We start from the raw sequence: 14,608 nt of genomic DNA on the forward strand, positions 1-14,608 counted from the left end.
ATGACTAAGCGTTTGGCACTTTAAGGCATGAACATCCCAACTACAATGTTTTCTGGAGCAAGTTGCATATGTCCTGCAGCCATGGACTCCTAACAGTTGGATCATGCTTACCTTTTTGTAACTCTTTTGAGTACAAACATGTTTCTATCTGTTCCTATTCAGGTGAAGTTACATTGTTTCATAGTTTGCCATTGTGAGATTTGAACTCTTGATACTCTTTTGAGTAAACCTGTTTCCATCTGTTTCAGATGAAGTTACATTGTTTCATAGTTTTGCCATTGTGAGATTTGAACTCTTGATAATCTTTTAAATGAAAACCAAATCAACAAAATTGGGAAAAATCAGGCACAGCCCCTAATTCAGGTCAGTTGTAAAACCAAGAACAAAGTTTTAAAGGAAACTTACAAACTTTAAATCAAAATGTGATTAAAGGGGTCAACAAAACACCCCAGTCCCCGCGGTGCCCACCGAGCACGGAAGGCCTCGAGAGTGCCAGCAGACACCGCGTGCTCCTTCTCCAGGGACATCCGGCAGCGAACGTAGCCGCAGAAGAGGGACAAACAATCGGGCGGGACTCCCCCGTCGATCACCCGCTGCCTGGACCTGTTAATGGCCAACTTGGCCAGGCCCAGGAGCAGGTTCACGAGGAGGTCCTCCTCCTTCCCGACCCCCTTCCGCACCGGGTGCCCATAGATCAGGAGCGTGGGGCTGAAGTGCAAACAAAACATCAATAAAAGGTTTTTCAAATAACTAAAAAGGGAGTGCAGCCTACAACACCCTATGTATACATGGTGCACGGACTCCACAAGACCGCAAAAAGGGCATGTGTCCTGAGAGTCCGTGAACCTATGCATCCTCTTATTATAAGGGACTGCTGCATGCAACACCCTCCAACCCAGGTCTCCGATAGAAAGGGGGAGGACACCTCCGTAGAGGGCCTCCCATCGAGGGCCTCCGCCGCCGGACGGCAACAAGGCACGCCAGGGCGTGTCCGGTCGACGGACAAGGGTGAGAAAATGGAAGGTGTGCAACAGCAGTCCATACAAAAAGCCCCTCTTTGCCGTGCCAAAAGGCACAGAGGGCATGTCCCCGAGGCGGCTCATATTGCGGGGCACCAGCACCCGAGGGAGGGTTCGGGGCTTGGGGCCAATGTGGAATTCCGTCCGAACAGGGGAACGCTCAGACGGAAGACCACCGCGCACCTGGGCCACCTCAAGACCCAAAATAACGTCGGGTCCGAGCACGACCGTTCTCAGGTCTTGGATGGCATCGGCTGCGACCTGGACACTCAGACGCGCGTCGCGCCAACTCCTGCGGGAGCATCCAGCCCAGTCCTCCGCCACCCAGCACGTCCCCGATCCTGGTCACCCCTGCGGCCACAGCCCTCCTCTCCGCCAACCACTGAAAAGGACGGAGGGGCGGATTCCTGAGCAGCGGCTCTCTGACGATAGCCGCTACTCCTGACGGGGGAGAGCTGCGTCGCGAGGCGACCACTTTCCAGACTTTGATCAGGTCCTGGTAAAAGACGGGCAACGCCTGCAAGGAGCCACCGAGGCCCAGCTGTTCTATAAACAGGAGCTGCACGTCATAATTCAGGCCGTGCACCTGACGGAAGAAATACGTCATCAGGGCACACCATCTAGGAGGAGGCTCAACGTAGAGGTATCGCTGCAGGGTCTGAAGGCGGAAAGTCGCCACCTGTGTGCGTAGGCACACTAGCGCCTGACCACCCTCCCTAAGCGGGAGACTCAGAACCTCGGCAGCGACCCAGTGCAATCTTTTGTCCCAGAAGAAGTCGACTAACAATCTCTGGATTCTTGTGACAAAGTCCGGGGGAGGGGTCAAAGTGACCAGCCGATACCACAACATGGCGGCGATCAGCTGGTTTATGACCAGAACTCGACCCCGGTAAGATAGCACTCGGAGCAGTCCTGTCCAGCGCCGCAGGCGAGCGGTGACTTTCGTCTCCAGTTCCTGCCAGTTTGCCGGCCAGGATTCCTCAGCGGGGCAGAGATGGACCCCCAGGTAGAGGAGGCTGGTCCTGCTCCAGGTGAAAGGCCTGAGCTCCTCGGGTAGGGGATCCATCTGCCACTGACCGACCAGGAGTCTTTTAACAGACATGATTGTGGGCAACAGGACATATTCCCTTTTGACATTAATGAGAACGTAAATAGCAGAGGACGGCTTTGATCCATCAACCTCTGGGTTATGGGCCGGGCCCGTCTCTGCTGCGCCAGTCTGCTGCTTTTTAATGTAACTCTTTCGAGTGCAAACCCGTTTCCATCTGTTTCAGATGAAGTTACATAGGTTCATAGCTTGCCATTGTGAGATTTGAACTCTTGATAATCTTTTAAATGAAAACCAAATCAACAAAATTGGGATAAATCAGGCACAGCCCCTAATTCAGGTCAGCTGTAAAACCAAGAACAAAGTTTTAAAGGAAACTTACAAACTTTAAATCAAAATGTGATTAAAGGGGTCAACAAAACACCCCAGTCCCCGCGGTGCCCACCGAGCACGGAAGGCCTCGAGAGTGCCAGCAGACACCGCGTGCTCCTTCTCCAGGGACATCCGGCAGCGAACGTAGCCGCGGAAGAGGGACAAACAATCGGGCGGGACTCCCCCGTCGATCACCCGCTGCCTGGACCTGTTAATGGCCAACTTGGCCAGGCCCAGGAGCAGGTTCACGAGGAGGTCCTCCTCCTTCCCGACCCCCTTCCGCACCGGGTGCCCATAGATCAGGAGCGTGGGGCTGAAGTGCAAACAAAACATCAATAAAAGGTTTTTCAAATAACTAAAAAGGGAGTGCAGCCTACAACACCCTATGTATACATGGTGCACGGACTCCACAAGACCGCAAAAAGGGCATGTGTCCTGAGAGTCCGTGAACCTATGCATCCTCTTATTATAAGGGACTGCTGCATGCAACACCCTCCAACCCAGGTCTCCGATAGAAAGGGGGAGGACACCTCCGTAGAGGGCCTCCCATCGAGGGCCTCCGCCGCCGGACGGCAACAAGGCACGCCAGGGCGTGTCCGGTCGACGGACAAGGGTGAGAAAATGGAAGGTGTGCAACAGCAGTCCATACAAAAAGCCCCTCTTTGCCGTGCCAAAAGGCACAGAGGGCATGTCCCCGAGGCGGCTCATATTGCGGGGCACCAGCACCCGAGGGAGGGTTCGGGGCTTGGGGCCAATGTGGAATTCCGTCCGAACAGGGGAACGCTCAGACGGAAGACCACCGCGCACCTGGGCCACCTCAAGACCCAAAATAACGTCGGGTCCGAGCACGACCGTTCTCAGGTCTTGGATGGCATCGGCTGCGACCTGGACACTCAGACGCGCGTCGCGCCAACTCCTGCGGGAGCATCCAGCCCAGTCCTCCGCCACCCAGCACGTCCCCGATCCTGGTCACCCCTGCGGCCACAGCCCTCCTCTCCGCCAACCACTGAAAAGGACGGAGGGGCGGATTCCTGAGCAGCGGCTCTCTGACGATAGCCGCTACTCCTGACGGGGGAGAGCTGCGTCGCGAGGCGACCACTTTCCAGACTTTGATCAGGTCCTGGTAAAAGACGGGCAACGCCTGCAAGGAGCCACCGAGGCCCAGCTGTTCTATAAACAGGAGCTGCACGTCATAATTCAGGCCGTGCACCTGACGGAAGAAATACGTCATCAGGGCACACCATCTAGGAGGAGGCTCAACGTAGAGGTATCGCTGCAGGGTCTGAAGGCGGAAAGTCGCCACCTGTGTGCGTAGGCACACTAGCGCCTGACCACCCTCCCTAAGCGGGAGACTCAGAACCTCGGCAGCGACCCAGTGCAATCTTTTGTCCCAGAAGAAGTCGACTAACAATCTCTGGATTCTTGTGACAAAGTCCGGGGGAGGGGTCAAAGTGACCAGCCGATACCACAACATGGCGGCGATCAGCTGGTTTATGACCAGAACTCGACCCCGGTAAGATAGCACTCGGAGCAGTCCTGTCCAGCGCCGCAGGCGAGCGGTGACTTTCGTCTCCAGTTCCTGCCAGTTTGCCGGCCAGGATTCCTCAGCGGGGCAGAGATGGACCCCCAGGTAGAGGAGGCTGGTCCTGCTCCAGGTGAAAGGCCTGAGCTCCTCGGGTAGGGGATCCATCTGCCACTGACCGACCAGGAGTCTTTTAACAGACATGATTGTGGGCAACAGGACATATTCCCTTTTGACATTAATGAGAACGTAAATAGCAGAGGACGGCTTTGATCCATCAACCTCTGGGTTATGGGCCGGGCCCGTCTCTGCTGCGCCAGTCTGCTGCTTTTTAATGTAACTCTTTCGAGTGCAAACCCGTTTCCATCTGTTTCAGATGAAGTTACATAGGTTCATAGCTTGCCATTGTGAGATTTGAACTCTTGATCTTGGGGTTACAAACCCAGTACCATAACCGCTTGGCTATTTAGGCCAAGCCTAAAATCCAACTGAAGCACTCTATTGCAGCCCAAAGCAGCAGTATAGATGCTTGGCTTTTATAGTTTTGCCATTGTGAGATTTGAACTTTTGATCTTGGGGTTACAAACCCAGTACCATAACCACTTGGCTATTTAGGCCAAGCTTCATAGTTTGCCGTTGTAAGATTTGAACCCTCGATCTTGGGGTTACAAACCCAGAACCATAACCACTTGGCTATTTAGGCCAAGCTAAACACGTTTCCATCTGTTTTTCAGATGAAGTTACATTGTTTCATAGTTTGCTATTGTGAGATTTGAACTCTTGATCATAGGGTTACAAGCCCAGTACCATAACCACTTGGCTATTTAGGCCAAGCAACATATGGTAACTCTTTCCAGTACAAATATGTTTCCTTCTGTTCTTATTCAGATGAAGTTATATTATTTCATAATTTGCCACTGTGAGATCTGAACTCTTGATACTCTTTTGAGTAAACCTGTTTCCATCTGTTTCAGATGAAGTTACATTGTTTCATAGTTTGCTATTGTGAGATTTGAACTCTTGATCTTGGGGTTACAAGCCCAGTACCATAACCACTTGGCTATTTAGGCCAAGCCTTACTTTTTTTGTATTCCTCTAAGACAGACAATTGGTCAATCAGACCAAATCAAATATAGCCCAAGCCCTAATGGATTTTCCTAAGAATGTGCACCATGCGTTAAGATGCCCAGAACATTCAATTGACATTTAATTCATATTAACATGTTTCAGCTGAGCCTTGATCTCCATGTCTTCAGCAAGTGATTATTAGGGTACCCCTTTATTCGGCTGAAAAGTGCTGTAGTCGACTCCTCCCACATACCCTCAGACTCCTCTCTGACGATTATTTTCCATGGTTATTTTTCAACTGTGTCATTGCATCAGGCTATCGAAATGGTGCTGCTACGATTCTGTTTTGGGACCAGCTTCAAACCTCCTCCTGTTACTGTCCAGGTACCCACTATACACCTCGAATCTCACAATGTCCAAGTTTCCTTTTCTCCTTTCAATCTCCTGTCTCCCCCTTTAACCATGGATCCCATCGTCATCATTGTAGGCATTCCCTGCCCTCCCTCGAACTGTTTTCTGTGGATGTCCTCATACTCCATGTCAACCTCACTCCCCATTTTGAGACCATATGGACAATGACCTATGGGGACCCCTCCTCCCATGACACCCCCGTCGACTACCGCCGCCCCCCCCCTTACTTACCAGTTTCCCATTTAAAGGCTACAGATATCTCCCCTGACTATGACAGTGTCATCTGAAGCCCAGTACCAAGTCACCAACCCCCAGAATGCACGTCTGTGAATGACTGACCACACCTTGAACAGCATGCTGTGGATAACTAACACTGGACAGACAGGCCTACCTCCTCCCTGGACCGGGGCTAGGACATGCATGCCAGGCGTAGCCCTGTAGCATGGTCTGCACAGCTGCAGGACTGCCTTTATTTCTACCCCCAACAGTGTGGGCTGCACAGCCCCCAGATTGACTCACACTTCATCCCTCTTCCCTTAATCCCTGCCCCCCAGTCATGCATCTGTGTCCACCTCTTGATTTTTCTTGCCCCAGTCAACCCTCCCTGTCAAGCCTCTCTACTTTCTAACCCCACCCCAGTCAAGCCTCTTGCCTTTCAGCCCTTCCCTCCCTTGCACCAGTCAACTCCCTTAATCATGCCTCTTCCCTTCTTGCTGTCTTGCCTGAGGGTGAGCTGCATGGGTGCAGAATCGCAGCGGCAAGATATGGCAGCAGTGTATTTCAAAATAGACGAAAACTGCTAGTACAAACCTCAAAGTCGCGAGTGAAATGAAGGTTGCCAGGTGCACACCACTTATATATGGTCATCAATCAAACTGGTCGAATTAGCTGCTGTCGTGGCAATTAGATTTGGAGGGATAATGTGATTCCGGCGAACTGGGTTATTAATGAGTATCCATGATACGGAAATACATGCAAATTAGGTTCCCGACATGGATCATTCAGTTTGAGAGTGAGAGACTTGGGTCAGAAACAACTGTGCTAAAATTAAATAAAGTAATTACAAAGGAATGAGGGGAGAGTTGGCTGGAGCAGACTGTGAAAGTAGTTTAGCAGAAAAGATGGTTGATGAACAATGGCAGACGTTTAAGAAAATAGTTCATGACTCACAACAAAGATATGTCCCAGTGAGAAAGAAGGATTCTAGGAAGGGGATAAACCAACCATGGTTAACCAAGAAAATTAAGGATAGTGTAAAATTGAAAGAAAAAACCTACAATGTGGCAAAGATTAATGGTAAGCCAGAGGAGTGGGAAAGTTTTAAAAACCAACAGCAGATGACCAAAAAATAATAAAGAGCGAGAAAATAAACTTTGAGGGTAAACTAGCAAGTAATATAAATATGAAAAGTAAGAGTTTCTTTAAATATATAAAAAGGAAGAGAGAGGCCAAAGTTAATATAAGCCCCTTAGAGAATGAGGCTGGGGAAATAATAATGGGAAACCAGGAAATGGCAGAGGAGTTAAATAGATACTTTGCATCAGTCTTCACGATAGAAGATACTGACAGCATTCCAAAAATACTAAATAATCAAGGGGCAAAGGTGGGGGGAGGAAATAAATACAATAACTATCACTAGAGAATAAGTATTAGGGAAACTAATGGGGTTAAAGGCCAATAAGTCCCCTGGACCTGATGGGTTGCATCCTAGGATATTAAAGGAAGTAGCTACATAGATAGTGGATGCACTGGTAATAATCTTCCAAGAATCCTTAGATTCTGGAAAAGCCCCAGAGGATTGGAGAACAGCCAATGTAACACCCTTGTTCAAAAAGGGAGGGAGCCAAAAAACAGGTAACTATAGGCCAGTTAGCTTAACATCCATCATTGGGAAAATGTTAGAGTCCATTATAAAGGATGTAATTGCAGAGCTTTTAGAAATGAATAATAAAATCAAGCAGAGTCAGCATGGCTTCATGAAGGGGAAATAATGCTTGACAAATTTATTAGAATTCTTTCAGGAGGTAACAAGCAGGATAGATAAAGGGAAACCACTAGATGTAAAATATTTGGATTTCCAAAAGGTGTTTGATAAGGTACTGCACACAAGGCTACTTAATAAGACGGAGAGTTGAGATAAGGGGGGCATTTTCAGGATGGCAACCTGTAACTGGTGGAGTGCCACAGGGATCAGTTCTGGGGCCACAATTATTTACAATGTATATTAATGACTTGGATGAGGAAATGAATGTACTGTTGCCAAGTTTGCAGATGACACAAAAATAGGTGGGAAGTCAAGTGGTGAGGATGACACAACGAGTCTACAGAGGGATATAGACAGGTTAAGTGAGTGGGCAAAAACTTGGCAGATGGAATATAATGTGGGAAAATGTGAGGTTATGCACTTTCGCAGGAAGAACAGAGGAGCTGAATATTACTTAACTGGAGGAAGACTATAGAAAGCTGCAGCACAGAGAGATTTGGAGGTCCTCGTGCATGAATCCCAAAAAGTTAGCATACAAGTTCAGCAGGTAATAGGGAAGGCAAATGGAATGTTGGCCTTTATTTCAAAGGGAATGGAGTATAAAAATAGGGAAGTCTTGGTAAAACTATACAAGGCCCTAGTTCAACCACAGCTAGAATACTGTGAACAGTTTTGGTCTCCTTATCTATGGAAAGATGTACTGGCATTGAAAGCAGTCCAGAGAAGGTTCACTAGGTTGATCCCTGGTATAGAGGGATTTTCTTATGAGGAGAGGTTGAGTAGGTTGGGCCTGTACTCATTGGAGTTTAGAAGAATGAGAGGCGACCTTATTGAAACATATAAAATTCTTAAGGGGTTTGACAGGGTAGATGCTGAGAGGTTGCTTCCCCTTGTGGGAGAGTCTAGGACCAGAAGGTATAATCTCACATTAAGGAGTCATCCATTTAAGACAGAGATGAGGTGGAATTTCTCCTCTCAGAGGGTAGTTAATGTGTGGAATTCTTTACCACAGAGGACTGTAGAGGTTGGGTCATTAATTATATTCAAGGCTGAGATAGAGAGATTTTTAATCAGTAAGGGAATCAAGTGTTATGGGGAAAAGGCAAAAAAGTGGAGTTGAGGATTATCAGATCAGCCATAACCTCATTGAATGGTGGAGCAGACTTGATGGGCTGAATGGCCTACTTCTGCTCCTATATCTTATGGTCTTATGGATCAGCGGGAAAGGCATTAGCCTGCCAAGAAAGTTTGGAGGGGAAAATTCCAACTTATTTTCACACCAGCAGCATACTGACTTTTGCCATCATGCCAACTTTTGTGCTCCCACCCACAATTCCTGCTGGTAGTGGGAGCATAAAGTTCTACCCCTGGTTTCTGTTATGTGGCCATAGTATCTGTTTTTCTTTGTCCTCACAAATAGAACCATAGCACCATAGAAAAGTTACAGTGCAGAAAGGCTATTCAGCCCATCATGTCTGTGCCAGCCTGAAAAAGATGAAAAAGAAACTGCCACTCATTTGAATCCCACTTTTCAGTTCCTGGTCCATAGCCTTGCAGGTTAAAGCACTTCAGATGCCGATTCAAATAAGTTTTAAATGAGTTGAGCATTTCAACCTCAACCACCGATTTAGGCAGTGAATTCCAGGTGGCCACCACCCACAGGGTGAAAAAGAGTTTCCTCATGTCCCTGTTAAAAGTTATGATAGTAGTAATTTGTAGCCATGTGTATATATTTAACTTGTATAAATTAATAAAATATTTCATTTAGTTTAATATAAAATCTGTCGAGAACTGGTGGTCTGATGCCTGAATTTAGTGTTGCATCTCAAATATACCACTTAAAAATATAGATTATGACTGTTGTTTAAAGTTTCTCTCTGGGATTTTTAAAGAACTCAGCTTTACTGAAAGGCTGTCTCATAACATCCCCTCTAATCCTTCTACCAACCACCTTAAATCTCTGCCCCTGGTAACTGACCCCTCAACTCGGGGAAACAAATCTTGACTGTCTACCTTATCTAGGCCCTCATTATTTTGTACACCTCAATTAGGTCAGCGTCATTTTTTTTCTAAGGAAAACAACCCTAGCCTATCTAGCCTTTCCTCATAGCTGCAATTGTCAAGCCCTGGCAGCATTCTTGTAAATCTCTCTGTACTCTCTCCGGAGCAATTATGTCCTCCTGTAAAGTGGCGATCAGAGCTGTACGCAAACTTCCAGGTGTGGCCTAACCAGCGTTTTACACAGGTCCAGTATTACATACCTGCTTTTGTATTCAATACCTCGTCCAATAAAGGAAAGCATTCCATTTGCTTTCTTTACCACCTTATCCACCTGTGCTGCCACTTCAGCGACCTGTGGACATGCACTCCAAGGACTATCACTTCCTCAACCCCGCTCAGTATCCTCCTGCTGATTGATTATTCCCTTGCATTGTTTGCCCTCCCCAAATGCATTACCTCTTAATTCTCCGAATTGACTTCCATTTGCCACTTTTCTGTCCACTCAACCAAACTGTTGATATCATTCTGGAGACAACAGCTATCCTTTTCATTATCAACTACATGGCCAATTTTTGTGCCATCTGCAAATTTCCCAATCATACCTCCCACATTTATGTCCAATTCATTAATATATACAACAAACAGCAAAGGTCCCAATAGTGAGCCCTATGGAACACCATTGGAAACTATTTCCCATTTGCAAAAACACCCATTGACCATTACCCTTTGGTTCCTGTGGCTGAGCCAATTTTGGATCCAACTTTCCAGCTTTCCCTCTATCCCGTGGGATCTCATTTTCCTGACCAGTCTTCTATGTGGGACCTTGTCAAATGCCTTACTAAAATCCATGTAGACGGCATCCGCTGCACTACCCTCATCAATCCTCCTTGTTACTTCTTCAAAAAATTCTATTAAGTTAGTAAGACATAATCTTCCCCTAACAAAACCATGCTGACTGCCCCTGATCCACCCTTGCCTTTCTAAGTGACAGTTTATCCTGTCTCTCAGAATTGATTCCAATAATTTGCCCACCACTGAAGTCAGGCTGACTGGTCTATAATTTTCTGGCCTATCCCTTGCGCCCTTTTAAAATAACAGCACACCATTTGCAGACCTCTGATCCCATGGTACCTCATCTGTATCTAATGAAGATGGAAAATGATCCTTAGGGTATCCACTATTTCCTGGCTTCCTTTAACAGCCTGGGATACAATCCATCTGGCCCTGGTTACATGTCCACTTTCAAGGATGTCAGTCGCTCCAGTACTTCCTCTCTCACTATGCTTATTGTATCTAATGTTTCACACTCCTCCTCCTTAACTAGAATGTCTGCATCATCCATCTCCTTACTGAAAATGTACGATAAAATATTCATTGAGAACCCTGCTTACACCTTCAACATCAATGCACAAGTTACCATGTACATCTCTGATAGCCCCCATCCCTTCCTTAGTTATTCTCTTGCTCTTAATGTACTGGTAAAATATCCTTGGGTTTTCTTTGATTTTACCTGCCAACATTTTTTTGGATCCTCTCTTTGCTTTCCTAATTCCCATTTATACTTTCTCCCCTGTACTTTCTAGACTCCTCGAGGCTATCTACAGTATTAAGTCTTTTGTGACTGTCATAAGCTCTTTTTTTCTGCTTTATCTTGGCCTGTATGCTTCTAGGGGACTCTAGATTTTACAGAACCACCCTTTTTTTGTGAGGACATGTCTACACTGTGCCCATTTAATGCCTCCTACTGATTTGACACTGTTTTCCCTTCTAATAGCTGTATCCAGTCCACTCTCGCCAGCTCACTTGTCTTCCCCCAATTTAGAACTTTCACTTCTGTTCTACCTTTGTCCTTTTCCATAGTGATGCTAAATCTCACTGTATTATGATGGTCCAAAATGGTCCCCCGTTGCTGCTTCATCCACTTGACCAGCTTCATTTCCGAAGACTAAATCTAGAATTGCGCCCCCTCTCGTTGGGCTAAAAAAGTTCTCTTCAATGCAGTTCAAGAATTTTGCGCTCACTGTGCCCTTCACACTGTTCATTTCCCGATTGATATTAGGATAGTGGAAGTCTCCAACGATTACAGCCCTCTTGTTTTTGCACTCAGAAATCTGCCTATATACTTGCTCTTCTAACTCTCTTTCAATATTTGGAGGTCCACAGTACAGTGTGGCTGCCCCTTTTTTATTTCTGAGCTCACCCCATATGGCCTCATTTAGTATATCATCCCTCTTCTTAACTGTAATTGATTTTTTAACCAATACTGCTACACCCCACTTTTTTATCCCCCCCCCACTCTATCCTGTCAGAAAACTCAATAACCAGGACATTGAGCTGCCACCTTTGCCCCTCCTTAAGCCAAGTTTCCATTATAGCAACAATATCATGTTGCCATGTGTCTATGTGTACCCTCAGCTCATCAGCTTTATTTGCTATACTTCTTGCGTATACAGATATACTTCATAATACTGCCAAATTCCTGCGCTGTACACTTTTTAATCTGTGCTTCTTCCGCCTTTCAGGATCACTCACGAATTGTCCGTTTCCCATTCCCTGCTCTGACTTTAACCCTGCCAATCTAGTTTAAACCAAGCACTCCCCACCACCATCAACAGCACTCGCAAATCTCACTGCGAGGATAACCATCCCAGTCCTGTTCAAGTGTAGGTCTTCCAGCTTATACAGGTCCTATGTTTCCCAGAACCAATCCCAACGCCCCAGAAATCTGATACTCTCCCTCCTACACCAGCTTTCTAACCAAAAGTTTAATTGCTCAATTGACATATTTCTATACTCACTTGCATATGGGAATGGGAGTAATCCTGAGATCACTGCTTTAGAGGTTCTGCTTTTCAATCTTCTTCCTAGCACCCTAATTAATCTAAGCCTGCATGTCTGGACAAGACATTAAAATGCAACCAACTTTCGGGACATTTCATTGAGAAGGCATTAAAATGAAGCATATGTTTCCTGTTGGATTAACGATTGTCCTTATTCAAATAATTCAAGGAACTGGTCTACAATGGACTTGCAGACTTCTTGGCTGAGGAGTGGAATTCCAAAGATTGGGTGGGGAGGAAAAATATTCTATCACAAGTATATGTAAATGGGTGGAACTCAAACACCATTGTGTCAATGCCCAAGTCATCGGAGATATTTGGGAAGAGCAGTCAGAGAGGTGGACCTATCAGATGCTCGGAACCAGCCCATGCTGAGTTTGAAAGGAGAGTGAAAGAAACAAATTATGACATCACAGAAAAAAAGCAATTTAATTGATTGGAGAGGAAGCTAGCTGTTTGGTGAGTATCTAGTAAGTGCTAAAGGTTTATTCTATTCCCAAGGTTTAAAATAAAGTAAGAACTATATTTTTGGTAAGGCTTATTAAGTAGGGCCAAGTAATATAAAGTTAATAGAAGTAAACAGAAGTAAAATAAAGTAAACATAACATAAATAAATTGAAGCCATGGCAGGACAACTTGGTTGTGTGGAATGCGTGTCCTGTAATATGTGGGAAGTGGTGGATGCTCCCAAATGTCCTAGACGACCACATGTGCAGAAAGTGTCACCAGCTGCAGAACCTTGAGCTCTGGGTTTCAGAACTTGAGCAGTGGCTGGAGTCACTGCGGTACATCCGCAAGGCTGAGAGCTACATGGATGGTATGTTCAGAGAGGTGGTCATATCACAGCTTATGAGCCTGGAGGTAGGAAGGGAATGGGTCACTGCCAGGCAGTCCAAGAAAACTAGACAGGTAGTGGAGTCCCTGTGGTCCCACTCACAAATCGTTATTTCATTTTGGAAGCTGTTGAGGGCGCTAATTCCTCAGAGGAGTGCAGTCAGAGCCAAGTTTCTGGCACCACAAGCAGCTTAGCTGTACTGGAGGGGAGGAAGAAGAAAGGAAGAGCTATAGTGATAGGGGATTCGTTAGGGAAACAGACAGACATTTATGTGGCCGTAGACATGACTCCAGGATGGTATGTTACCTCCCTGGTGCCAGGGTCAAGGATGTCATGGAGTGGCTACAGGACATTCTTCTGGGGTCCACGTTGGTACGAATAACTTAGGTAGGAAAAGGGATTCCAGGGCCTTGTGTAGTTCCATATATATTGACAGAACAGGAGAAAAAAAGTCACCTAACTTCTAAACTCCATTTTGTTTCAAAAAGCAGTGTCTATTCTCCATTTTGTTTTAAAACAAAGTGTCCATTTCCATAAATCCATGAGTATAATTGTGTGAATGTGACAAGCTAATGAGGTACTTTTGAAGTGTAGACCCTGTTGTAATGTAGGAAATGCAGGAGTCAATTTGCAGACAAGCTCTGAGTTTTTTGGTTCACTCAACATGTAGTTCAATAAGACTAAAACCAATAGTTGATAATAGGAGATATTTTGATGTGGTAAATCAGGACAATTTATTAATAAATAAGAGTTATACTTAACAAACCAAGGCAGTAACTTGACCACTCATCTGGCTTTTACTTTCAATCTGATGCTTGGGTGCAGTTTGATGCTCAGGATTCCTTTGCTTCGATGGCTTCTTTGTTTTATTATGCCACATGTTGGAGCTTCTCTGTTTACCAAGTCTACAGTTCCCACTTCTGGGACACTTCTTTACTTCTGCACAATCAGGCTCTGAAAACTCTAATTTTTTAATCCTTTCTGACAGTCAGACCACCTCGTGTTCAGAGTCATTCCAGCCTGCTGGTTGGCTTAAGCACTTTATGATCAGTGTCTGGTCCGCTTTAATTGGGCTCTTGAGGTGATAAGACACTTATGTACAAGTGTCAAGACTCTTATTCATTTAACTGTTGAGGACTAGTTTGAGTTAGTTTCACCAAATTCTCTGGTTCCATGTTTTGTTCTGAAATGTGCAGCATGAAAATTGCAACTAAAGTTATCACAATGAATTCTTTAAACTTTTACATTGTTAAAGCTACAAAATCAAAACCTGCATGACTCAATAAAACATTAGGATTGATTAAGAGAGAAATGTGACTGATGTAAAATCAAACTAACTCCTTTTGCTAATGTTTTAGTATTAGATTAAAAATAAATTAAAACTAATTCTAACCATCCCAAAAATATCTACAATTCTCCCACAAAGATCAATGTGATAACTTCAGTTACATGGAGAGATTGGAGAAGTTGGGGTTGTTTTCCCCAGAGAACAGAAGATCAAGGGAAGA

This window comes from Carcharodon carcharias, chromosome 4 (assembly GCF_017639515.1).
Source record: "Carcharodon carcharias isolate sCarCar2 chromosome 4, sCarCar2.pri, whole genome shotgun sequence".
Taxonomy (NCBI): domain Eukaryota; kingdom Metazoa; phylum Chordata; class Chondrichthyes; order Lamniformes; family Lamnidae; genus Carcharodon; species Carcharodon carcharias.